Below are 26,018 nucleotides of genomic sequence, written 5' to 3'. Positions count from 1 at the left end.
TAAATAATCAAATCTGGCACATACTATTGCTAGTTTGGTAGTGTCTTTACCTAGAAACATTAATATTTTAAAATAAATAATAAACCATCCCATGGAGGTTTTTTTAAATATTACATTCAATGCACCTCAGTGAATTGCTTTAAGGTAATTTTACAGGCAACAGTGGAGCAGCCAGTATGAAATCTCTGACCTCATGGCTCCAGAAATCCAAGTTCAATCCTGATCTTTGATGTTGTCTTTAAAGAGATTGTACATTTTCCCTGTCACCATGGGTTACCTCCAGAACTCTGGTTTCCTCCTATATCTCAACGAAGTGTGGAATGGTTAATTAACTGGTTATTGTAGATAGCCTCCTGTATATAGGTGAATGTTAGAAATTAAGTAAGGTTGATGAGATACGTGGGGGGGCAATAGAAAAGTATGGCCAGGCTTGCGCCCTGGAGAGGACAAAGTCTACCAGAGGCATAAACCTATGATCACCTGGGATCAACAGCTGCCTACCACTAATAGAAAAGTGATTAAAATAGAATTAGCATAAACAGAGTAATTAGATACTTCAGCTGCCAACTTCAAAATTTGTTCACCATCTCTCCAATCCACTAATTCAGAGCATTACTACTAACTAGCATGGCATGTATGGTATGGGAAGGGAAGTTCCAAGTTCTGCGCAGTTCTACTTCGAGTTAGCTAATTCCACTGTAATAGAGGAAGGGGAAAACTATATCTAGGGTTTGTGCACTTACTTACATCTCCTCTCATATAATCTGGGAGCAAATCACATGTGTAGCTTAAAGGATTGCAACATTACAGACAAAAAACAGAAACTTATTGATGAAAAAAACAGTGGCTCGGATATGTTGCTTTCCATGAGGTACCTGGTTTCACTTAGTACAGTACTCAGTTAAGATATACTCGTAATAATACTGAGTCAAAACTCAACATCAGTAAAATGGCCATGAACAAGGAGAGTATCTCTGATTTCTGGATGCATCCACAGAAAGCATATCATGGGGCATCAAATACTTCATCAGTTACTACAGTGCACTGTTTTCAGGGGAGAAGATGCAAGCACTTTTGAATATTCATGTATCAACAGAGAAGGCTTATTAAGGGTACACAAAAAGCAAAATGAATTTGGCTACTGAAAATTATTTTAAAAATAAGTTATAGAAAAAGGAAGTAGTTGCAAAGAGAAAAATGTTTCAAGTTTATAACAATTCTGCAGATGCAAGGTGTGCTGACCTGTTCATGAAAGAATTTCACATGATCCTTAACACCTGTTAAAAAAGGGACAAAAGAATCAAATTTCTTAGATAACCACCTATGGCAACAAATTACTTAATTTCATGGTATGAGTTACCCTTAATATGGAGTGCATGAGTTCCTGTTGCTGCTCCAGCAAAAGTTTTGCAAAACATGAACAAAATTAGTAACTGTTTCACTCCAGTTAAGTCAACAATGTTCTCAATGTTCCCAGGAAATGTGAATTGATCTGCATGAACACTTATATTTGTCTGCATAAATCATTTTTCAACAGGAATCTTTTTTTGCAATTTGTGGGCCTGACTTGACTGCAGCCAAACTAGAAAGGGAGCTGATATTCTGTTTTTCCTACAGGCAATCAGATATTGTGAGGGCAGAGGTGGCTATTTGGGCTAAGAGTCAGTACAATCAGATGTTATTAGAACCTCTTATTCGTACGTAGTGTGGTTTAAGCCATTAGCGGAGCAACCATTCCATAATGGTCTCCTTTTGAGTAAGGTCCCTTAAATCAGTTCTCCAGAACATAAAAACAGCACAGTTAGTCCAATTGCTTTACAGTGCCAGTGATCACCGATCAGGATTCAATTCCCACTACAGTTTGTGAGGAGTTTGTATATGTTCTCCCCATGACTGCGTGAATTTCCTTTGGGCGCTCCAGTTTCCTCCACATTCCAAAGATGTACATTTAGAGTTAGTGAGTTGTGGCTATGCTATGTTGGCTCCAGAAGCAAGATGACATTTGCGGACTACACCAGCACAATTCTTGGACTGTGTTGATCATTTACGCAAAATGACACATTGCACTATTCATTTCATAGAAACATAGAAAACAGGTGCAGGAGTAGGCCATTTGCCCCTTCGAGCCTGCACCGCCATTCAGTATAATCATGGCTGATCATCGAACTCAGAACCCTGTACCTGCCTTCTCTCCATACCCCCGATCCCTTTAGCCACAAGGGCCATATATAACTCCTTCTTAAATATAGCCAATGAACTGGCCTCAACTGTTTCCTGTGGCAGAGATTTCCACAGATTCACCACTCTCTGTGTGAAGAAGTTTTTCCTCATCTCAGTCCTAAAAGGCTTCCCCTTTATCCTCAAACTGTGACCCCTCGTTCTGGACTTCCCCAACATCGAGAACAATCTTCCTGCATCTAGCCTGTCCAATCCCTTTAGAATTTTATAGGTTTCAATAAGATTCCCCCTCAATCTTCTAAATTCCAGAGAGTATAAGCCTAGTCGATCTAGTCTTTCATCATATGAAAGTCCTGCTATCCCAGGAGTTAATCTGGTGAACCTTCTTTGTACTCCCTCTACGGCAAGAATGTCTTTCCTCAGATTAGGGAACCAAAACTGCACACAATACTCCAGGTGCGGTCTCACCAAGGCCTTATACAACTGCAGTAGTACCTCCCTGCTCCTGTACTCGAATCCTCTTGCTATGAATGCCAGCATACCATTCGCCTTTTTCACCGCCTGCTGTACCTGCATGCCCACTTTCAATGACTGGTGTATAATGACACCCAGGTCTCGTTGCACCTCCCCTTTTCCTATTCGGCCACCATTCAGATATTTCAATATTTTGATGTACAGGTGACAAATAAAGCTAATTTATCTATCAATAAAACAATACAGGCAGTTTGGCCCATGATGTTGTGTTGACCTTTTAACCTACTCCAAGACCATTCTAACCATTCCCTCCCACAAAACCCTCCATTTTTCTTTAATCCATATGACTATTTAGGAGTCTCTTAAAATGTCTCTGATATATCTACCTCTACCACCATCCCTAGAGGTGCATTTCATAACACTTACAACTCTGTATAAATACCTACTCCTGACTCCTCCACCACAACCCCATACTTTCCTCCAATTACCTCAAAATTATGCACTCTCATATTAGCCATTGCCACTCCGGGGAGAGGTTGCTGGCTGTCCACTCTATCTATGCCTCTTATCATGTAATACACCTCTATCAAGACACCTCTCATACTTGTTCACTCTTAAGATTAAAGCCCTAGCTTGCAAAAACCGTTTTCATAAAACATGCTCTCTAATCCAGGCAATATCCTGGTAAATCTCCTCTGTACCCAATGTAAAGCTTCCACGACCTTCCCACAATGATATTATTAGAACTAGACAAAATAATCCAAGCATGGTCAAACAAGAGTTTTAAACAGCTGCAAAGTTTTGTATCTGTTGATCTTCCTTACTAGGATTTTTTTCTTCGTGTTAGACACCAATGTTGCTTAGTTCTGAGGCAGCAAAGACAGAATTGTCTCAGATTGCTCCACATAAAAATAAAGGACAGAGCTCTGTTCCTGATTATTAAAATATATGATTAAAAATTATACAAATATATGTTGTTACATTTATTGTTAAGAATATAGGCTTTTACTTCACATTAATCCTTTTAATCACCTGATAATAATTACAATCATGAAAAGAGCAGCACTTAAAAACTACAATAAATACATCCAATGAAGAATTTATGTTTCTGCAAAATGAGGCTCTACTTAAACTTCTTTCTGCTTGCATTCATTCATACTTAGATCAATACAAAACCACGTGGCAAAACTTAGAAAATAATTGCCTTCAGTATAACAGAAGATCAATACTAATATAAGCAGGTCTTTCATTGGCAATTAGAACTCTTTTCCTAGCAGAAAGCCATGACATTTTCCAGAAATGAATGACATTCAAATTCCCACAATGCATAAAAAATATTGATAAATAAATTATAGGCCAGTGAGTGTTAGGATGCATTAGGCTTAGTGTGTAGTATACGTAAGTATGTGGGATACTTACACTGTATTTGAAAAATGCAAGAATATGGGAAAGAATAAAACTTAGATTCCTGATGTTCAGATTATTTTTTCCATAATTAATTGGAATTGGTTCCTTTTGCAAACTTAAACATGAAATAATATGATTTTATTGCAAGTCAGTAATTCAGAAATACTTGACTGTCACAATTTTGGTTCTTCTGCATCCTGAAGAAATTATATTAAAATGACAGGAACTGTGAGGTGTTTTGATTATCTGTGTTACTGCCTTGTAGGAGATAATGTAGTAGCCTAAGTTATCACTGTTAATCAAAGCAAAGGTTATCAAATCATTTATACTGTGTGGAAATAGGCACTATGGCCCAGCTCATCCTCGCCAACCAAGATGCCCATCTAAGCTAGGACCACTTGCCTGTGTTTGGCCTATATCCATGTACGTGTCCAAGGTTATTTTAAATGATGTTTATATACTCTACTACTAGAGGAGCTTTCTTAATATTGGGGTTAAATGGCTAAACTAGTTCAAGACATGAGAGAGTAATTGCAATTTATCAAACTGTCATTAAAATTTAACACTTGTTTTAGAATTTGCATGTTTTTAACAGAGGCAATTTAATGCTCTGTCTGCCATCTCTGATGTTCACATAACAAGAAGCAATTAGATTCTGAGAAGTGTGAGAATAAATCTGAGTTGTTATAACAAGAGATAAAACTACTGACATGAAACATTATTCACGTACTGAAAAGGAGAGCTGCCCGAAAAATCAAAAAAAACACAGAATTTCCTTACATTACACAAACAGTGAATTAAAGTAAAACAATATTGCAATAGGCTTCAAGCTGTGGAAGTTTCAGTGAACACTTCAAACAAAACATATGCTGCAAAGGAAATGACATCATCAGGTTCTCTTCCACCAAGTGAACTAAATTGGCTGTTTGAGGAGGAGGTGTGATGTTGGCAGAATACTCAAAACATCCACAGGCATTCAGTCTCAGTGATTCAAGCAGCTGGTGACATAAAATTAAGGGGCACATGTTCTAATTATTAAGAACAAATTAAAAAATAACTCTAAGCAGCAACAAAAACTGGCATTTTCCAGGCATCACAAACACAAGACTTCCGTAACTTCCATCATCCCCAAAAGGATCCCACCACTAAGCACACCCTTCCCTCTACCCTCCACTTTCCTCAGGGATCACTCCTAGGCGACTCCTTTGTCTACTCTTCAGTCCCTTTTGGTACTTATCCTTGCAAGTGGAACAAGGCCATACTTTCTCCTATACTTCCTCCCTCACTACCATTTAGGGTCCCAAACTGTCCTTCCTGGTAAGGCGACACTTCACATGCGAGTCTGTTGGGGTTATTTACTGTATCTGGTGCTTCCAGTGTAGCCTCCTATATATGGGTGAAACACGATGTAGGTAGGTAGACTGCTTCGCTGAACACCTTTGCTCCCTCCACCAGAAAAAGCAGGAGCTCCCAGCAGCCACCTATTCCAATTCACATTCTGACATGTCAGTCCATGGTCTCCTTTACAGATGTGATAAGGCCACATTCAGGTTGGAGGGCCAATACCTTATATTCCATCTGGGTAGTCTCCAACCTGAAGGCGTGAACATGAATTTCTCAAATTTCTGTTAACAATCCCCTCTCACCATTTCCCATTCCCGTTTCCCTCTCTCACCTTATTTCCTTACCTGCCCATCAACTCTCTCTGGTGCTTTTTACCATTCCCTTTCTTCTATGGTCTTCTGTCCTCTTCTATCAGATTGTCCCTTCTCCATCCCTTTATCTCTTTCACCAATCAACTTCCCAGCTCTTTACTTCACTCCCTCCCCCTCTCCCGGTTTCACCTATCACCTGCCACCTGGTGCTTCTTCTTCCCCTCTCTTCACCTTCTTACTCTGACTTCTCCTCCTCCTTTCCAGTCCTGATGAAAGAGTCTCAGCCCAAAACATACTCTTTTTCCATTGATATTGCCTGGCCTGCTGAGTTCCTCCAGCATTTTGTATGTTGCATATTCCAGGCATTATTTGTTTTACTGTTTCAAAGTACATTTATTATCAAAGAATAAATTATACGACCATGAGATTTCTTTGCTTGCAGCCACAAAGCAGGAAACCCGAAAGAGCCCAATTAAACAAAATAAACCCCAACACCCAATGCACAGAGAAAGGGGGAAACAAAACACAAATCATCAAAAATAGAAGCAAGCAATGACATTCCAAATCAAAACGAGTCCTTAGATCCAAACTCCAAAGCAACCCAGAAAAGGCCCAAGCCTCAGTATCAGTCCATTATATTAGGATGCACCGATCACAGCAGCTTTCATAGCCTCAGGACCATGCGGAGAGGAGTCACCATCATGGGAGAACAAGCAAAATTGGCTCTCACCTCCAATATACAGGGGTCTTTCCAGTATATCTTTTAAATTGTCCAAACAGCTTATTGTACCTTGCACTTGGACCTGGACACCGCTGCAGCGAAAGTCTCCAGGCCTAGAACATACTGCCCAGTGACCTGCTCCAGGCCCAGATTTTTCTACACAGCCCAAAGCCACTCTTGATTTTTCCCAAATCAGCTCTGCACCCAAAGCAATCCGACCTCACACCTAGGCCAGTCGTATGGGCAATGGAACTCCTCTGTCTCGGCTTCTCCTAAGCAGCCCACTCCATTCACATCGATTCTGCAACTTACCAACACAGTTCAGCCCTCAAATTCACTTCGCCTTCACTTGCCTCTTCATTATTTGCGGTGATAATTTACTAAAATTTACAGTCTTTAGTTCAAATTTCTTGCCTTTTGAACTAGCGCCATCTTAAACCAGAAGTCAACTTTAAAAGTTAAATCTGATTATATCAGCAAATCTGGAAATTCCATTTGCTCATTTGGAAATTCCAACCGGTGGCGCAGTGACATTAGCGCCAGACTGTGGATCAAAGGTTCCCAAGTTCGAATCCAGTCGGGCCACTCCCAGCCATGCTTTCCATCCATGCCGGGTTGAGTGTTGAGCTCGCAACTCAGCCTCGTTAAAAAAAACTGTGCTGTGAGAAAGACGTGGGGGACCACTCACAGAATCTTCCCCCCAAGACGACCACTTGAAAAGTGGTCGCCGAGGCTCTGGCAGAGTATGGCACACACACATACACAAAAAAAATTGCTCATATGGGTTAAATTATCCAACACTGGGGGTTGAAACACTGAACAATTCTTGGTTCTAAATCACGTTGAAACTTTAGCTGACTGATCACAAACATTGAGGAAAACATAAAGAGAAAGCAGGAAAGTCAAAATCTCAAGAACATAAGATTTAAGTTACGAACACCAGATTTAAATTACAAACAGAGTCTGAAAAGACTTGATAACAAATTTTTTAAATCTCTTGATTGAAGCTATCAAGAAGTTTTGAGAAGAAATTTTCTCTTTGCTGGCAATGCACGCGATACTGTTCAGCATTACGAGTACACGTACAATACAAGTAGTGAGTTATATAAAATAGCTGAAGGTAGCAGGTAGTCCAGAACATACCTGGATAATGAACAGGTTCCATTTCTACAGACATTTGTAAGTCAACTCAGCCCATAAGTCAGAAAGGACAGTACACACATTACACTTGATATGGTAACCATATTTCCATAGTATTGCAATGAAATGCATCAAAAACACAGAAAACTGGTAGGAAAGAGCAACTGGATAGAGAAAAAACCAAGCTGGTAATTTGAAGGAACAAACACAAGTTGGACTTCAATATTATGGGAGCTTGTTCTAATATTGAACTGAATTGCAGCTGACAGGCTACTGTAATTCATGAGCATCACAAATTGTAAGCACGATAAAAATTTATCTTCCATCCGTAGTAGTAAAAGCCCTGTACACTTGTATAAACATGTTTAGTTTTAATTGGAGATTAGTTTCCAGTTATCTTAACCCAATATTATAATAACCTATATTTGTACTTGATGTACTACCATACCAGACTTAACATTTCTTATGAAAACTATACTTTGTTCTACTTTTTTCCATTAGTTCAAACTACTTTTTGCATATGTACAAGATAAAGTCAGTATAATTTTCAATATAGCTGCATACTAAAACAAAGTTGCATCAGCGAGCTTTAAAAGCTGGGCTTCTGTACCTACTTCTGCAATTGGACACTTGACTTCCTCATCAGGAGACCAATCAGTACAGACTGGTGTTTACATTTCCTTGCTGATAATCAACACGTATGCACCTCAAGATTGCATGCTTAGCCAACTACTCTACTCTTGCCACACGAATAGCTGTGTAGCTAGGCACAGCTCAAACATCATCTACAAATTCACCATCTATAATGACACCACTGTTTTTGGTAGAAACTCAGATGGCAATGAGGAGGCATGCAGGAGTGAGACAAGTTGACGTCAACAAGAATAAGGAACTGATCGTGGACTTCAGGAAGGGGAAGTCAGAAGAACACATTCCAATCCTCACTGACAGGTCAGCGATAGAAAGGGTGAGCATCTTCAGGTTCCTGGGCTCCAACATCTTGGAGGCCCTATCCTGAGCCAACACATTGATGCAAACATGAAATAGCTGGTGGTTCTACTTCACGAGGAGTTTGAAGAGATTTGGTAAATCGCCAAATAATCTGCCCTCAAAGACTTCATCTACACTTTGCCCCCAACTTCCACTCTGCCCTCAAATTCACCTGGTCCATTTCTGACACTTTTTTGCTCTCATTGTCTCTATCTCTGGAGACAGCTTATCCACCAATGTCTATTACAAACTCTCATAGCTACCTGTCTACACTTCGTCCCACCCTCCCGGCGTGGCCTCCTGTATATCAGTGAGACCTGACATTCTTCACCGAGCATCTACGCTCTGTTTGCCAGAACAAGCAGGATCTCCCTGTGGCTACCCATTTTAGTTCCGCATCCCGTTATGTCCATCCATGGACTCCTCCACTGTCGTGATGAGGCCACACTTAGGTTGGAGGAACAACACCTTATATTCAGTTTGGGGAGCCACCAACCTGATGGCATGAACATCGATTTCTCAAACTTCTGGTAATGCCCCCCCACCCCACTTCCCCATTTCCCATCCCCTTTTACCTCTCTCACTTGCCCACCCATTGCCTCCCTCTAGTGCTCCTCCTTCCTTTTTCTTTCTTCCATGGCTTCTGGCTCCTTCAGCAATCAAATTCCCAGTTCTTTACTTCATCCCTCCCCCTCCATGTTTCACCTATCACCTGGTGTTTCTCTCTCCCCTCCCCCCACCTTTTAAATCTACTCCTCAGCTTTTTTTCTCCAGTCCTGCCGAAGGGATTTGGCCCAAAACATCGACTGCACTTTTTTCCAAAGATGGTGCCTGGCCTACATTTTGTGTGTGTTGCTCGGATTTCCAGCGTCTAACGATTTTCTCGTTTGAACCTTGCAAATTTCTACACATGTACTGTGGAGAACAGTCTGACTTGTATCACAGCTCATTATAGAGGATCCAATATACAATATCACAAGAGGCTGTTTAAGGTTGTAGACTCAGCCAGTTCCTTCATGGCCACAACCTTCTCCACCATCAAGGACATCTTCAAGAGGTAGTGGTTTAAGAATGCAGCATTCTTCACTAAGGACCCTCGCCATGCACGACTTGCCCCCTTCCTGTTGCTATCCATAGGAAAAAGGTACAGGAGCTCGAATACCCACATTCAATGATCTAGGAACAACTTCTTCCCCTTCACCATCAGTCTACCGAACAATCCATAAACACAGCTTCATTATTCCTAAACAAAAGCAATTCTGCAGATGCTATAAATCTTGAACAACACACACAAAATGCTGGAGGAAATTATCAAGTCAGGCAGCATCTATGGAAGGGAATAAAGAGTCAACATTTCGGAATAAGACCCTTCATTAGGACTGAAACCTTCATCAGAACTCTTTCTTCCCAGTCCTGATGAATGGCCTCAGCCATAATGTCAACTGCCTATTCCTCTTCATGGATGTTGCCTGACTTGCTGAGTTCCTCCAGCATTTCATGTGGGTACCTCATTATTCCTTTTTCTTTGCACTATTTATTTATTTTGTAAATTTATAATAATTTTGTCTTTGCACTTACTACAGCCACAACACAAATTTCACATCATATAAATCAGTGAAAATAAGTCTGATTCTGGTTCTGAAAAAGGAGCTCTATCAGGTTTGTAAATCATTATCCTTTGAGGGATTCCACAACCCCATTCTTGTCCTCCTCCATTGAAAATGCAGATCTCCAGCACTCATCTCTTTAATATCCAAACTGTCACAGCCTGTCTTGACACCCCACTTTCTCCAAAATGCTGCTAATAGTCCTCCACACTTTTAGATTCACTGCCAAAATACTAGTGCAATGCCAGTTCATGTCCCTTCTGATCACCACATAATCCTCCCTAACCCAGTATAGGTGTGATGGAAACCTGGCCAGTAAACTGGATTTCAAATTATCAATGGTAGTTCCTTACAGTGCATAGTCTTTAAAGGCATCAGAATTGCATTCAGAGCTATACTGAGTTATACTGACATTTACTCTGTCAAACCCTCTCAAAGACTTTTATGTTCTCTATGAGATCATGTCATCTTCTTCTCTTTTCCTGGACAAAATACTCCAAACACTGAAAACTCAAACAATTTTTTTCAAAGCGTTTTACAATCACATACAGAACCTGAATTGATATGAAAAAGGATCCTGCACGACAACATCCAAAATAACTCACTCAGGAATTAAGCTGTGAAGGTAAAGAATTTCGCAGCATCATCTTTCAGGTAAAATTTTGATGACTTCACTCAGGACGATGGTAGGGGAATTACAACCAGTCTTTGAGCCAGAAGTGCAAAACTAAAGAGCATCAAGAGTGCTTTTCCCAATGTCTTCCTAGATTAGATTCAACTTCATTGTCATTGTGTCAAGTACAAATACAAAGCCAATGAAATGCAGTTAGCATCTGACCAGAAATGCAAAGAATAGTGTTATTTACAAAATAACTGCGAATAAAAAGTAAGTGCTACAGCACACAAATATAAAAGTACTGAGACAGTACAATATGGGTGCAATACTGCTTAGCGCTGTGACGTGAGGTTCAGCAGGGTCACAGCCTCAGGGAAGAAGCTCTTCCTGTGCCTGCTGGTGTGGGAGTGGAGGCTCCTGCAGTGCCTACCAGATGGGAGGAGAGTAAAAAGTCTATGGTTAAGGTGAGATGCATCCTTGATAATGCTTTTCGCCCTACCCAGGCAACGTTTATGGTAGATGTTCTCAATGGTGGGCAATTGAGTGCCGATAATCCCCTGGGCAGTTTTCACAACACGCTGGAGTGCTTTGCGGTCCGATACGAGACAATTGCCGTATCACACCGAGATGCAGTTGGTGAGTATGCTCTTAATGGTACAGTGGTAAAAGTCCATCAATATCCTGGGACAGAGGTGAGCTTTCCTGATACTCCGCAGGAAATAATGGTGCTGTTGTGCCTTTCTGATCAGGTTGGAGGAGTTCAGGGACCAGATGAGATCCTTGGGAATTTGGACACCAAGGAATTTGAAGCTTGATACACGCTCCACTGCAACTCTGTTGATGTAGGTGGGGACATGAGTGTGGCTCCTAGCATGCCTGAAGTCCACAATGATCTCTTTGGTCTTCTGAGTGTTACGGGTTTTCTATCATCTAATTTCACAAATGAACAACGACTGCTTCGGCAAAGCGAGATACAGCTCAGAAGGTGTAGGATCTCATTTACCCATCACAAACAAGAGAAATTCTGCAGATGCTGAAAATCCAAGCAACACATACAAACTGCTGGGGGAACTCAGCAGGCCAGGCAGCATCTATGGAAAAGAGTACAGTTGACATTTTGGGCTGAGACCACAGTCCTGCTGAAGGGTCTCGGCCCAAAACGTCGACAGTATTCTTTTCCATAGATGTTGCCTGGGCTGCTGAGTTCCTCCGGCATTTTGTGTGTGCTATTCTCATTTACCCATGTTATGTTACCTCCAGCAAATAGAGACTTCTCAAATCTCTCTTTAAAAAAGGTTAAAAAACTCAAAATATTCAGGAACTTATTTCTACTTCTTGACTAAATTTATTTCCAACTCATTTCCTGATGTCTGTTCATCTTTCTTAACAACTTGCTGGAATTACAGGCTTGCTTCAAACCCTAGTGAACATTTGAAACCATAATAACAATTACTTGTAGTAGTTAGAAATATCAACAATATATCCTCCATTTCCTTAAATGTTCCATTGTACTTCTACTCCCAGGTTTGCCTGTTTCATAACACTCTCCATTGTAATGCTCCCTAAAAGCAGCATCACAAGTGGAACAGGGTGATAAAGCAGGTGCTTAGCATGTTGGTTTTCATCAGCTGAGACAATGACTATAGGAGTTGGGATAATATGTTACAGTTGCATTTCCATGCATTGGTGAGACCACTTTTTGAGAATTGGAGTTTTGGTTGCCCTGTTGTAGGAAAGACTCCATTGAACTGGGGAAAAAAAAGCAAAGTTTTGCAAGAATGCTGCCAGGACTCAAAGGACTGAGTTATGGGAAGAGGTGGGCTATATTCCCTAGAAAGTAGGAGGCTGAGGGGGTGAACTAATAGGGGTGTACAAGATTGTTAAGGGTATATTTAGGGAGAATGCACTTTTTTTCCCCAAGACAAACTCAAAAATCTAGAATATTTATGTTTAAGGTGAGAACCAAAACATTTAAAAGGGGCCCGAGGGGTAACTTCTTTACGGAGAGGGTGGTACATATATGGAACGAGGTGCCAGAGAAAGTGATTGAGGCAGATATAATAACATTTTAAAAACATTTGGGTAAGTACATCAATAAGGGGGATTTAAGAGGGAAATAGGCTAATTATAGGAAAATGGCCTAGTATGGACAAGTTCACTGAATGTCCTGTTTCCATGGTGTATTAATCCAAAACTCTAGGGTCCTTTTATACACCATTTTACCACCCATGACTATTTCTGCTTTGCCTATTCAGTGGAACCCTTTGCATTTATCCATGTTATAATTTACCTGCTGTGCATTTGCCTACTCATTCAACTTGGGTAAATTGCTTCGGTTTAGGTGGATGGGCCTCGAATCTGCCTCTCCTCTGCCTTGACCTCACCCCAACTTTGCCTTGTACGTGCCTCAACCTCGCCTCACACCTGCATAATTTGATCCTCAACTCAGCCTCGCCTCCACTCATCTCTCCATTGTTTGCGATAATGATTTGATGACTTACAAGAAAAAGTGGTATTAATAGACACTTTAGTTATATTCTTTGTTTTGTTTGCTGCCAGTAAGTAGTCGCTGGGCTTCATCAACACCATCTTAAACCGGTCACAGAAATATTGCATTATGTAGTTAGTTGGCAGTAAATATTCAAGTCTTTAGAACCATCAGCATACAACACAGAACAAAAAACAGGTACAACCACATCCATGGAGAGAATAAAAACGACAAATTCAATATTAAAGCCCCAGTGACTGTACCATACATACACTTAAAATGAGATTCTCTTTGGTAACCCTATGTTAGGTATCATTAGAGGTCAGGGTGAGAGTGAAATGAGGAACAAAAACTAACAGAGAAAATAGCTGGGATTCCTAGTTTATTTAGGACAGTACAGTATTCCACTTAATTTGCCGGCTAGTGGTGTAGCGGCATCAGCACCGGACTTCGGAGCGAAGGCTCCTGAATTCAAATCCAGCTGGCTCCCTTGCACGCTCTCCATCCGTGCTAGGTTGTGCGTCGAGCTAGCAACTCGGCCTCATAAAAATAAGAAAGCTTGCAAAAAAAACGCCGTCATTACGGTGTCCCGATGACTCCACTCTGAGTTAAGGGCTTTCTTCTTCTATTCCACTTAAATGGGACAGGTGACTGTTCCCAAAGTTTCACATGCACCTGTGTAGTCGTTAGACACTACACCATATTTGGAGTGAACAATTCTTAAATACTGTCAGCTATGTGTGTTTGTGTTCAAAAAGCAGAAATAAGCTGTAAGGCAATTTGGAAATGTTTTCCTCACAGTGGTTTCAAGCATGTGGGCCTGGAGATGCTGGAAATGAAAATAAAAATATTTCACTAATTCAACAAGCTAGGACTATGGAGATTTTGAAAGTACTGACAATCATCTTGAACGTTAAAATGAAAATGAAGATTTAGAAGATGCAATCATCAAAAGCATTATATAAAGCTAGTCCATTATCTGCACTCATTTGTTCATATACTGACAAACAAAAGAACACAGCAACGTACACTGGATGAATTCTTCCACTGGTAACTATTAGGAACTAATACACAGTTTTATAGATAGATACTTTATTGATACCAAAGGAAATTACAGTATCACAGTAGCAATACAAGGGTACAGATATACAAACACAGTAGAGGTAATATAGTACAGTAGAAGTATTGGTAGTATCCTAATTTGTTTTGTATTTGATGTAAATACATAAATTGTTACTCAGTTAAATGGAAATTGTTAATGAGGTCATTTTTAAATACTTTTTAAAAAATAATTTCCATGAAACTTTGGCTAATTGGGACAGCCATTTAATTGGGCCAAAATGTAGTGGTCCCGATGTATCCCGATTAATCAAAATCCACTATATTTTAAATTGTTGGAATTGCTATTTTTACCAGAAAATATACATTTATATTGTGAATTTAATGAGCCAGGTTGTAAGAAATGTGATTTCAATGTCTGACTGGTCAAATTGTGCGTAATTTCATCGTTCTCCTGCCCCCATCTGCCCTTCTCATCTTCTTGTTTGTCCACTGTGTATAACCAAGTTACAGCTTTACTCTAATACTTAGGTGCTGAATAAAAACCCTAATGCATGAGCAGAAAAAGCAGAGTAGAAAATCCTAACTAGCTCTATGTGCTGAATTCAAGTGATTGTTATGTTATGTATGTATGTATGTGGTTTACACTCTTCTTCAGAATTTAAATTCCACTGGCAATTGCTCCAAATTTCAGAAACTATGTTCAAACCAGACACACCAGCAGCTTGTTCATTTAGCACAATCAACAAGAGGATGAATTTCTACCCCAGAATTTTTTTAAAAACTGTACTGATTTGTATAGCTGACTGTGAGCAGACTCATATTATAACTAGCAATAATGTTACTGAGCATTTGAACAGTAATACCAATCATATTGTTTCTTCATTATCAGAAATGACAGCAGTTTGTTCCTTTTTACAAAATCTAGTTAAGTTTCTAATTAAGTTGATTGGACTTCTGCATCTATAATGCTTTTCAAGAAAAATAGTGGCAGATTTCAATGAATATCTAAAGATATATATTTAATTTAGGCATTCTTTATCATAAAACTGGATTTGATTGGCCTAGAACTTATTTGTATAGGCAACCCCTGTATGCATAACAGAAATTCAAACCCAGAGAATTCGTAAATTTGAAAAAAAAATTTGTTCTCATGGTTTTATGCGAAGGAAGTTAATAACTAAATACCAAATCTAGTTTTCGTTTCAACTCACATTTCACGACACATGAGCAGCTGACGTGGCATTGCATTATGGAAAATTGATACAAGTACCATTTTCTAGGAATCCAATACAATACTTCCAAAGCTCACCCCTAACTATATGTGGGAATCATCTGCACTGAATTGCAATACAATGCTGTACGTGTGTAAGGATCATAAGACCATAAAATATAGGACCAGAATTTGGCCATTTGGCCCATCAAGACTACTCCGCCATTCAGTCATGGTTGATCGTTTTCCCCTCCTCAGCCCCACTTCCAGGCCTTCTCCCCATAACCTTTGATGCTGTGTCCAATCAAGAATCTATCAAGCTCTGCATTAAATAACCAAAAACAAAGACCTGGCCTTCTCAGTGGCCTGTGGTAATAACTCCCACAAATTCACCACCCTCTGGCCAAAGAAATTTCTTCATATCTCTGTTTTAAATGGACACCCTTCTGTCCTGAGGCTATGCCCTCTTGTCCTAGACTATGGGAAACATCCTTTCCACATCTACTCTGTCTAGGCCTTTCAATATTTGAAAGGGTTCAATGAGATCCCCCCCTCATCCTACTAACTTCCAGCAAGCACAGACCCAGAGCAATCAAACATTTATAGGAAGAGGTACAGTTGACGTTTCCGGCCGAGACCCTTCATCAGGACTAACTGAAAGAGGAGCCAATAAGAGATTTGAAAGTGGGAGGGGCAGGGGGAGATCCAAAATGATAGAAGACATATATAAAATATAATAATAATAAATAAATAAATAACGGATGGGGTACGAGGGGCAGGTATATATTATATATATTCTTTTTCTCTCTCTCCTTTTTCTCCCTCTGTCCCTCTCACTATACTCCTTGCCCATCTTCTGGGCTTCCCCCCTCCCCCTTTCTCTCTAGGCCTCCAATCCCATGATCCTCTCATATCCCTTTTGCCAATCAACTGTCCAGCTCTTGGCTCCCCCTCCCACTTTCAACTCTCTCACTGGCTCCTCTTTCAGTTAGTCCTGACGAAGGGTCTCGGCCCGAAACGTTGATTGTACCTCTTCCAATAGATGCTGCCTGATCGGCTGCGTTCACCAGCAACTTTTATGTGTGTTGCTTGAAATTCCAGCATATGCAGATTTCCTCGTGTTTGTGCAATCAAACATTACTCATATGATAACCCCTTCGTTCCCAGAATCATCCTTGTGAACCTCCCCTGAACCCTCTCCAATGCTAGCACATCTTTTCTTAGATGAGAAGCCCAAAACTGTTCACAGTACTCAAGGGTGAGGCCTTACCAGTGCCTTATAAAGCCTCAGCATCACATCCCTGATCTTGTATTCTAGACCTCTTGAAATGAATGCTAACACTGAATTTGTCTTCCTCACCACTGATTCAACCTGTGTTAACCTTTAGGGTGTTCTGCACAAGGACTCCCAAGTCCCTTTGCATCTCAGACTTTTCCATTTTCTCCCCATTTAGAAAATAGTCCACACATTTCTACTACCAAAGTACATGAGCATGCATTTTCCAACATTTACTACTTTCTTGCCCATTCTCCTAATCTGTCTAAATCCTTTTACAGACTTTCTGTTTCCTCAACACTACCTGCTCTCCACCAATCTTCGTATCATCAGCAAACTTGGCAACAAAGCCATCTAGTCCATTATCTAAATCATTGATATACAGCATGAAAAGCAGTCCCAACACCAATCCCTACAGAACACCACTAGTCACTGGGCAGCCAAACAGTAAAGGATGCTTTTATTCCCACTCGCTGCCTCCTACCAATCAACCAATGCTCTAACCATGCCAGTAACTTTCTTGTAATACCATGGGCTCTTAACTTGGTAAGCAGCCTCATGTGTGGCACCTTCTCAAAGACCTTCTGAAAGTCCAAACCTACAACATCTACTGCATCCCCTTTATCTATTCTACTTGTAATCTCCTCAAATAATTCCAATGAGTTCATCAGGCAAGATTTTTCCTTCAGAAATCCACGCTTATCATGTCCTTTGCCATAACCTCATCATTAACAATTAACTCCAACATCTTCCCAACCACTGAGGTCAGGCTAACTGGTCTATAATTTCCTTTCTGCTGCCTCCTTCCTTTCTTAAAGAGTGGAGTGGCATTTTCAATTATCCAGTCTTCAGGCACCATGCGAGAAACCAATCTTTTTGAAAGATCATTACTCTCTAACGCTACCTCTTTCAGAACCCTAGGGTGCAGTTCATCTGGTCCGGGTGACTTATGCACCTTTAGGTCTTTCAGCTTTTTGAGCACCTTCTCCCTTGTAATAGTAGCTTCCCTCACACCCTTCAACACCTGCCATACTGCTAGTGTCTAAAACCTGTTATTATTTCTCTGGCCTTATTTTCTAGTGGTTCTATATCCACTCTCATCTCTCTTTTTTTTTTACATACTTGAAAAGGCATTTACTATCCACTTTGATACTGCTTGCTAGCTTGTTTTTTTATTTCATCTTTTCCCTCCTATGTTTTTAAAATCTTCCCAATCCTGTCTTCCCACTAGCTTTTGCTTTGTTGTATGCCCTCTCTTTTGCTTTTGCATTAGCTTTGACTTCTGTTGTCAACCGTTTTGAGTATTTCTTTGTATTTGGAATACATCTATCCTGCACTTTCCTCAATTTTCCCAGAAACTCACGCCACTGCTGCTCTGTTGTCATGCCTGCCAGCATCCCCTTCCAACTTACTTTGGCCAACTCCTCTCTCATACCACTGCAATTTCCTTCATTCCATTGAAATACTGCTATGTCAGACTTCACTTTCTCCCTATCAAATTTTAAGTTGAACTCAATCATATTGTGATCATTGCCTCCTAAGGGCTCTTTTACCTTAAGCTCCCTAATTACCTCCGGTTTATTACATAACACCCAATCCAGTATAGCTGACTCCCTAATAGGCTCAACGACAAACTACTCTAAAAATCCATCTCGCAGGCATTTAACAAACTCACTCTCTTGAAATCCATTACCAACCTAATTTTCCCAATCGACCTGCATGTTGAAATCTCCCATGACTATTATAATATTGTCCTTTTGACACAAGGTTTCTATTTCCTCTTGTAATCTGAGGTCCACATCTCAGCTGCTGTTGGGAGGGCTGGGATGTGGACCTCAGATTACAGCAGGATGACAGTCCTTTTACCCCTTGCAGTTTCCTAAGCCAACCCACGAGAATTCAACATCTTCCAAACCTGTCACATCTCTTTACTGATTTGATGCCATTCTTTGCCACGATTCTAGATTCGTTACCATAAAGATTCTATCCTGTGGCATCCACAACAAAGTTGGTAAATTGGATTCAAAATTTGCTAGGTAATATGAGGCAGAGGACAATGGTGGAGAATTGTTTTGTGATTGGAAACCTGTGATCAGTGCTGAGACTCTTATCACTTGTTTTATAGTTTGGATACAATAAGGCAAGTTTGTGTATAACATGGAAATCAGTAGTGTTATTGATAATAAGGGGGGCATTCACAGGCTCCAGAATCATATTGATCAGTTAATAAATTGGGTAGATCAATGGCGGATAGAATTTAATCCTGAAATGTGACTTGATACACTTTGGGAGGACAGCACAAATACACAATAGTACAGACTTAAGGAGTTATGAGGTTCAAGTCCAAAGATCCATAAATGGATTCTAGGTAGACAAGGTGATGGAAAAGGCACATGAGATACTTTCCTTAAATATCTGGGATACAGAATATGAGGAATGGTACAACTTCATAACACATTGGTTAGAGCACAGTTGAAGTAATGAACACGTATCTGCATCACAGTGGAAAAGATGCACATGAAGCTCACCAGGAAGGTGTCTGGAATGAAGTCTTTTAGTTATGAGGAGATAGGTTGGCAGTTTCTTTTGAGGCACAGTAGACTAAGAGGGAATCTGATAGAGGTATTTACATTTTCAGGGGCATAGATAGGATAGGTAGTAGGAAACTTCCCCCTCCAGCTGAGGTATATAAGGTTAGAGGACATTGGTTTCGAGAAATGTGAAAGAGCTTTAGAGCAACACTCACAACACGCTGGAGGAACTCAGCAGGTCGGGCAGTATCCATGGAAAAGATTGGTCAACGTTTTGGGCCGGAACCCTTCTTCAGGACTGTAGAGGGATGTGATTTAGAGCAGATCTGAGGAAGAACTTGAGCATCCAGAAAGCATTTTGAATATGGGAATGTACTAAACAGTGGTGGAGGTAGGTACTCTCACAGTTAAGAAATTTGTGGAGGTATGTAAAACAATGGATCTAGTGCCGGTAAGTGGCTTAGTATGCATAGACACTTAATGGTCTGCAGTGATACTGTGGGCCATATTGCCTGTTACAGTGCCACGTTGCTCTATAATTCTTAATTCAAACACAACATTCATGAATTTAAGAATGTTCTTAATTTCATTAATTCATAAAAGAAAAGGGATAGCAAATAGCAAAAGTGATTAACGTTTGCACTGAACTCCCTAAAGCTAAGACACAACAAGACTGCTGACCTATAAATGCAATATTACTCAGATTAAAATATACAATCTGAGTCACGAGGTTCAGGATTGCTCATAAGTGCATTATTTTGGCGTCCAGATCTTTGAAATTGAATTGAAAACACTAAGGAGATCTAATTCAACTTCAAGAGTATGTCATAGGTTAAACCAAAAACAAAATATTTAATATAAAAATATTTTATTTGCATGTAGGTAGAATAATTTTGTATAAAAATGTTGCATTCCTTGAAAAATATAATTGTTGCACTTTAATTAGAGAAACACAAATGCTGTCCTGAGGAGCTTTTCGGTAACTGATTTTGTCTATTCGCAGAATATCACCATTTATCTAACATGCAATATAGAAGCTTCTGTATTGATGATCACACAACCTAAGTGAAGTCAGAGGTACAATTAAAGTGAGGACTTTATATCAGAAAATATGAAAACATTTTAATAACACATATCTTTTTCTTTATTGATTGAAACAATAGCCATAATTTAAACTGATGCTCTAATGCAATACTGCAGGAACACACACAAAATGCTGGAAAAACTCAGCAGACCAGTCAGCATCTATGGACTAGAGTAAACAATCGATGTTTTGGGCCATTTTCTCATGTTTGCAATACTGCAGAAGTTCTGGATTGTCATCAATGCCATTACAAATGAAATATTAAATAGAGGCTCTGTCTGCTTTACAGATGGAGACAAAAGATGCCAAACTACTACTTCCAAGTTAATCTTGGTCCTTGGCCAATATTTACTTCCGAATCAACATACCTAAATGTACATTGCCTAATCCAGGAGTTGTAAGCCTATGGCAAACAAGAAGATTACTGGCAATATGGGCACATCCCAGGCTAGTCATCACCACATTAGAGACTGTAGAGGCTTACTACAGACAAACCTCCGACCAAATTACTTCAATGAAAGCAATTCTTCATTGGCAGTAAAGTGCTTTGCTTTGTTCTGTAAAGTGCTTCAGAATGCAAGACTCTCTTTTACTTCGCTACTGGTCCCACCTACTTTCTCTGTAACCAGCAGTTAGGATCCACAACCCCACCTCTCTGGAAATAGTCCAGTATATCCAGCCTGAGAGGAGGAGGCTGAAGAAAAGCAGAGTGCAATTAAATTTCTAGTCAGTGTGAGGGAATGCATGTTGAAAATACAAATTTGAATAAAATGTGATTCAGCAGTACTAAATGTTTGACATGGGGAACTTTCAAAGTAGAACATTAAAATGAACAGATGAGTCACAAGTCAGCACACTTGACATGAAGACATTTTACTGGCTTCATTTGGAGAATTCATGGTTAGCTTGAGAAACCAGAGATAAATGAATATATCTACCTACCCTATCCCACCATTTCTTCAGTCATCACAATCTGATATATCTTAACTATACACCATTGGTTTTCAAATGAGGCTTTAAGGTTATAAAAATTTGTTCATCAACACTCTCTCTGTGTTAGCATTACAACTTGATGGACTATGTTGGTGCGTGACTTCATATTTGGTAATTCCCCCCCCCCCGCCGCCACTGATTCTATTTGGTCTCTGTGAGCTCTTATTATAAAAACTCATTGTTCTCTGTACTTTCCCAGATGCTACTTCTCCATTCTGAGTGGTCCAGGAATTCCCACAAGACAGAGAGGATGCCATCTCAAGATGCTTAGAAAGCACCAAGTATTTTCTTAGTTCTCCTTCCAAGTACTCAGATGTATGAACAATCTGGCCGACTAAATGAACATGATCAGGGCATTAACACTGTAGATGCTGACCAGGAAGAGGAGAGATTTGGAGGGTTGTACACAAATAGCATTGGAGACATATCTTCAATGCTTTGATATATCTGCTATTGCTCCTCCATGATTCAAAGTGTACAGGGCAGGAACACTGCTTTTTTTTTTTGCTTCAAATTAGCTATTCTGGAGCATTAGTGGTTGTTCAATGTTCAAAGTAAGTTTATTATCAAAGTACATATATGTCACCATATACAACCCTGATATTCATTTTCTTGTAGGGATACACAGAAAATCCAAGAAATGCAAAAGAAATAATGAAAGACTGCACCCAGTGTACAGACAAACAACCAATGTGCAAACTGTGCAAATACAAAAGAAAATATAAATAAATATCAAGATCATGAAATGAAGAATCCTTGAAAGAGAGTTCATAGGTTGTGGAAATAATACAGTAATGGGGTGAGTGAAGTTATCTGGTTCAAAAGCCTGATTGCTGAGGAGTAATAATTGTTCGTGGACCTGGTGCTGTGGCTCTTGAAGCTCTTGTACCTTCTTCCTGAGGGCAGCAGCACATGAAAGCATGGTCTGGGGGGTGGGGGGTGGTGGTGGGGGTCGTTGATCGTAGATGCTGCTTTCCTACCATAGTGCTCCATGTCGATGTACTCAATGGTAAGGCCAGCTTTATGATCGACTGGATTGTATCCACTACTTTTTGTAGGATTTTCCATTTAAGGGTGTTTGTGTTTCCATACCAGGCCGTGATACAACCAGTTAATATACTCTCCACCACACATCCATAGAAATTTATCAAAGTTTTAGGTATCATGCTGGATATTCACAAACTTCTAAGAAAGTAGAAGTACTGCCGTGCTTTCTTTGTATTGGCATTTATGTAATGGGTCCAGGACAAGTCCTCTGAAATGACAACACTGCCGAAGTGACAGATTAACGATATCAATGAACACTCCAGCCAGTTGATCTGCACAATTCTTTAGCACTCAGCCAGGTGCTCCATCTAAGCTGGATACTTTCTGTGGGTTCACCCTCCTGAAGGATGCTCTCATGTCGACCTCAGAGACTGAAATCACAGGGGCACTGGGGCTGTAGGAGTTCACGAAGGTCCCTTCACGTTTTGATGGTCAAAGCGAGCATAGAAAGCATTGAGTTCATCTGGGAGCGAAACTTTGTTGTTACTCACGTTGCTTGGTTTCACTTTGTAAGAGGTATTAGCAGTGGTCCCCAACCACCGGACCACGAGGAAACGATACGATCTGGCAGATATGAGTCAGCTGCACCTTTCCACATTCCCTGTCACGCCCACTGTTGAACTCGAACACACGCGAGGTCCGCAAGAACATTGTCAAGATTAAACCGGTCCGCAGTGCGCAAAAGGTTGGGGGCCCCTGGTATTAGCATTCAAGCCCTGCCTCAATTGTTGAGCATCCTTCAGTGATTCAAATTTGCTATTTCACCTGTGAGATGGCGTTCTGCAGATTATACCTTGATCTCTTGTATCCAGACCTGAATCACATCATCAACATGTAACAGAGCAACACCAATGACAACTAAAGTCAACCACAGGAAAACACCAGAGGGTTGGGACTATTCTTTTGTATTCTCTGTATACAAAAACTGAAGGAAAGAATTAGCATTCTAAATTAGAGATCCTTTTCAGGTGTGGCCTTCTAGAATACATACCTATTGCTTTGCTTGTTGAACTGGTTGCCTTCTAATGATACAGATCAGTTTCCCTCAAAGCTTTAAAAGAGCTGAGTTACAAAATTCATGCGGACTAAGATGTTAACTGTCCTGTGCTATCACCAGTGGGATCATCAGTTGATCTGCCACCTGTCTTCAGGAGTTTCGGCCCTCTTATGATCAAGACTCCCTGAAGGTGGTGGGCCAGCAGTGGTGAGCTTAAAAACTTGGCATCTGCCTTTATCAGTAGTTATTGGTCACTTCCATCCAAGAGATAGTCTACTCTTCAGGTGCCTATGCAACTACTGAAGAGTTTGCAAGATATGTATACACTGTCTGACTATCTGCCCCTCTGAACATACTTGGTCCACACCCATGCTGATCCTTTCTCTGCTGCCTCAGCTACAGCCCTGCTGATTGACTTGATCTCTCTTCTAGTGAAGCGAAGGTCACGCAGCCACTTCTGGAGAGTGAAAGCAATAAATCCACGGCAGCCTACTTCGAATGGATAGCATGAGACTTTCCACCCTCTGTCTCTGCACTCTGATTTTAATTCTGCATACTTGGTTAACTTGCGCTCATGGGCTTCATCGATGTTGTCTCCCCAGGGGCCTGTGAGAAAAAGGTGTTTCCATTTGTGGGTTAAGTCAGTAATCAGAGGATTCAAACAGTGCAGTTGGTAAGTACCTCTAGGTTGCTTAGTTAAATGGAACTGCTGAAAATACTGATGAACTTGAATTGAAGTACACCCTAATAATGCAAATCATATATATTCTTGCAAATGCCACACGAAGATAAGTTCGAAGAACTCACTCAAAGAGCTAACAGTGGCACAAAATATATATAGTCTCCTTACTCTAAATTTAATTGGCAAACTCTCTCAAAGTACTAGTACAGGCTCCAGAAGATAAATAGTCTCCTGTCTCCAGTGTTATTTGATTGGTTGCTGTACATAAACAAGAAATCACGGATCAAATACTGTATCAGGGTTCCCAATCTTCTCCCTCTGGTAAATGTGCTAGCTTGCTATCAACCTAAGAAGCATGTCAGCTCGTGCACATATGTAAGATGTTCAGCAGCTGCAAGTGTGAATGCAGAGGAAAAACTAAGGAAGTATTCACACTGCAGGAAATTGTCCTACCTACTCTTACACACATAGTAATACTTTGCAGTAAAATATTACAATACTTCACAAAAGTTCTGAAATAGCTCTGAGAACAGAACTACAAGCATTTCACCCAGACCTAGCTAACTGATCTTAAAAAAAATCTTTGGTGTGGTGGGGGATTGTGCTACTGTGGCATCTTTTAAACACTACCGACATCCCCAATACTCGGGAATAGAGAATTCTTCACATTAAACTTAAGTCTTAACATCCACCAATGTGTCTCTTACAAGAACACAGAATATAATAATCTCACTTGATTAAACACTTCCCTTAGAAAGTAACATTTTTTTTTCTGAAGAAACCCCAAAACAATGGCAGTTGGAGCCTCTTATATTTTCAAGCTGAACTATCTCTGTAAAAATTACACCTCGGGCTTTCTTACCAAAGGAAAGTGAGATGGAAAAGAACCAAAACTCTACAGTGAATATTTAGCTGGAAACTTACCAACACCCCCTAGCAGGCCTTGCATTAAATGGAGACTGAAACACCAACACAGTGTAATATTGCCAACCACCTGATGCATGCCAACATTGGCTTTGTGAAGATCATAATAATTTAAAAATACCTAATCAAAACATAATACTTCCATATCTTGAAAATGACTAGGATATGTGAACGCCGGATCAGGCCTCCGTAGTAAAATGCAAACCACCCGGCTGAACGAAACGCGTATAAATAAAGCTTTAACACCTAACTCTGGGGAAAGAACTGAGAGAAAAAGACGTGGAAATAAAACACTTACTGGTCGCTGCTTGTTTCCGACACCCAGCCTTTGCTCTGCGGTAGTTTGAACCAATGCAGAAAATTGTCACCAAAAAAGCGAAGTTGCTGCCGATTCGGGGATCATGCTGTTTATTTGTGACTTTATTTCCTGGTGAGTAGACGCTGCTGATGCTTCGCTCTGCCCAGCGAAAAGCGAAATCCAGGCAGAGTGGGAGCCGCAGTGGAAAAGCCCAAAACAGAAATAATCGTTTCAATTTCGCCCTCTCCTTTCTGGCTCCTTCCTAGTGTGCCCAAAAACACAAGCCTAGATTATTTTAGTGATTCCTCCCTCTTCCCCCACACTTTTTTTCAAAGGAACACGGGTTTTACATAAATTCTACAGCGAAATACATATTCTTTCTTTCACCCGGAACTAGTCTGTAGACTGGATCGATGATTAATATAGCTCTTTCGTTTCCAGTCTTAACAGAAAATATGAAGCGCAGCCTTTTCGCCTCCTCTCCCACTAGATGTCAGGATAGCGCGGTCGCGGTTCGTCACCTTACGGTATTAATTTTGAAAAATTGCGACTGTGTTGCAGGAAAGGCAGAGCAAATAATATTTAGTTTTATTAGTTGTAGTAATTTGCAGAAGTTAGTAGGGGTGTTCACCTTTTGG

At 40.3% G+C, this 26,018-nt stretch overlaps 1 protein-coding gene across 2 annotated transcripts in view; it reads right to left on the bottom strand.

Moving 5' to 3' along the window:
* Positions 1-25,799, bottom strand: part of jak2b (Janus kinase 2b) — a 279,703-nt gene extending 253,904 nt beyond the window's left edge. For both annotated transcript variants that reach the window (XM_072258216.1, XM_072258215.1), the window contains exon 1: positions 25,381-25,799. The gene's annotated coding sequence lies outside the window, so the exon portion shown is untranslated. The remainder of the gene's footprint in view (positions 1-25,380) is intronic.
* Between the last annotated feature and the right edge of the window lie 219 nt (positions 25,800-26,018).

The sequence above is a fragment of the Mobula birostris genome, chromosome 5, assembly GCF_030028105.1.
Source record: "Mobula birostris isolate sMobBir1 chromosome 5, sMobBir1.hap1, whole genome shotgun sequence".
NCBI classification, from domain to species: domain Eukaryota; kingdom Metazoa; phylum Chordata; class Chondrichthyes; order Myliobatiformes; family Myliobatidae; genus Mobula; species Mobula birostris.
The sequence above is the reverse complement of the archived record's forward strand: the minus strand, read 5'-3'. Positions and strand labels throughout refer to the sequence as shown.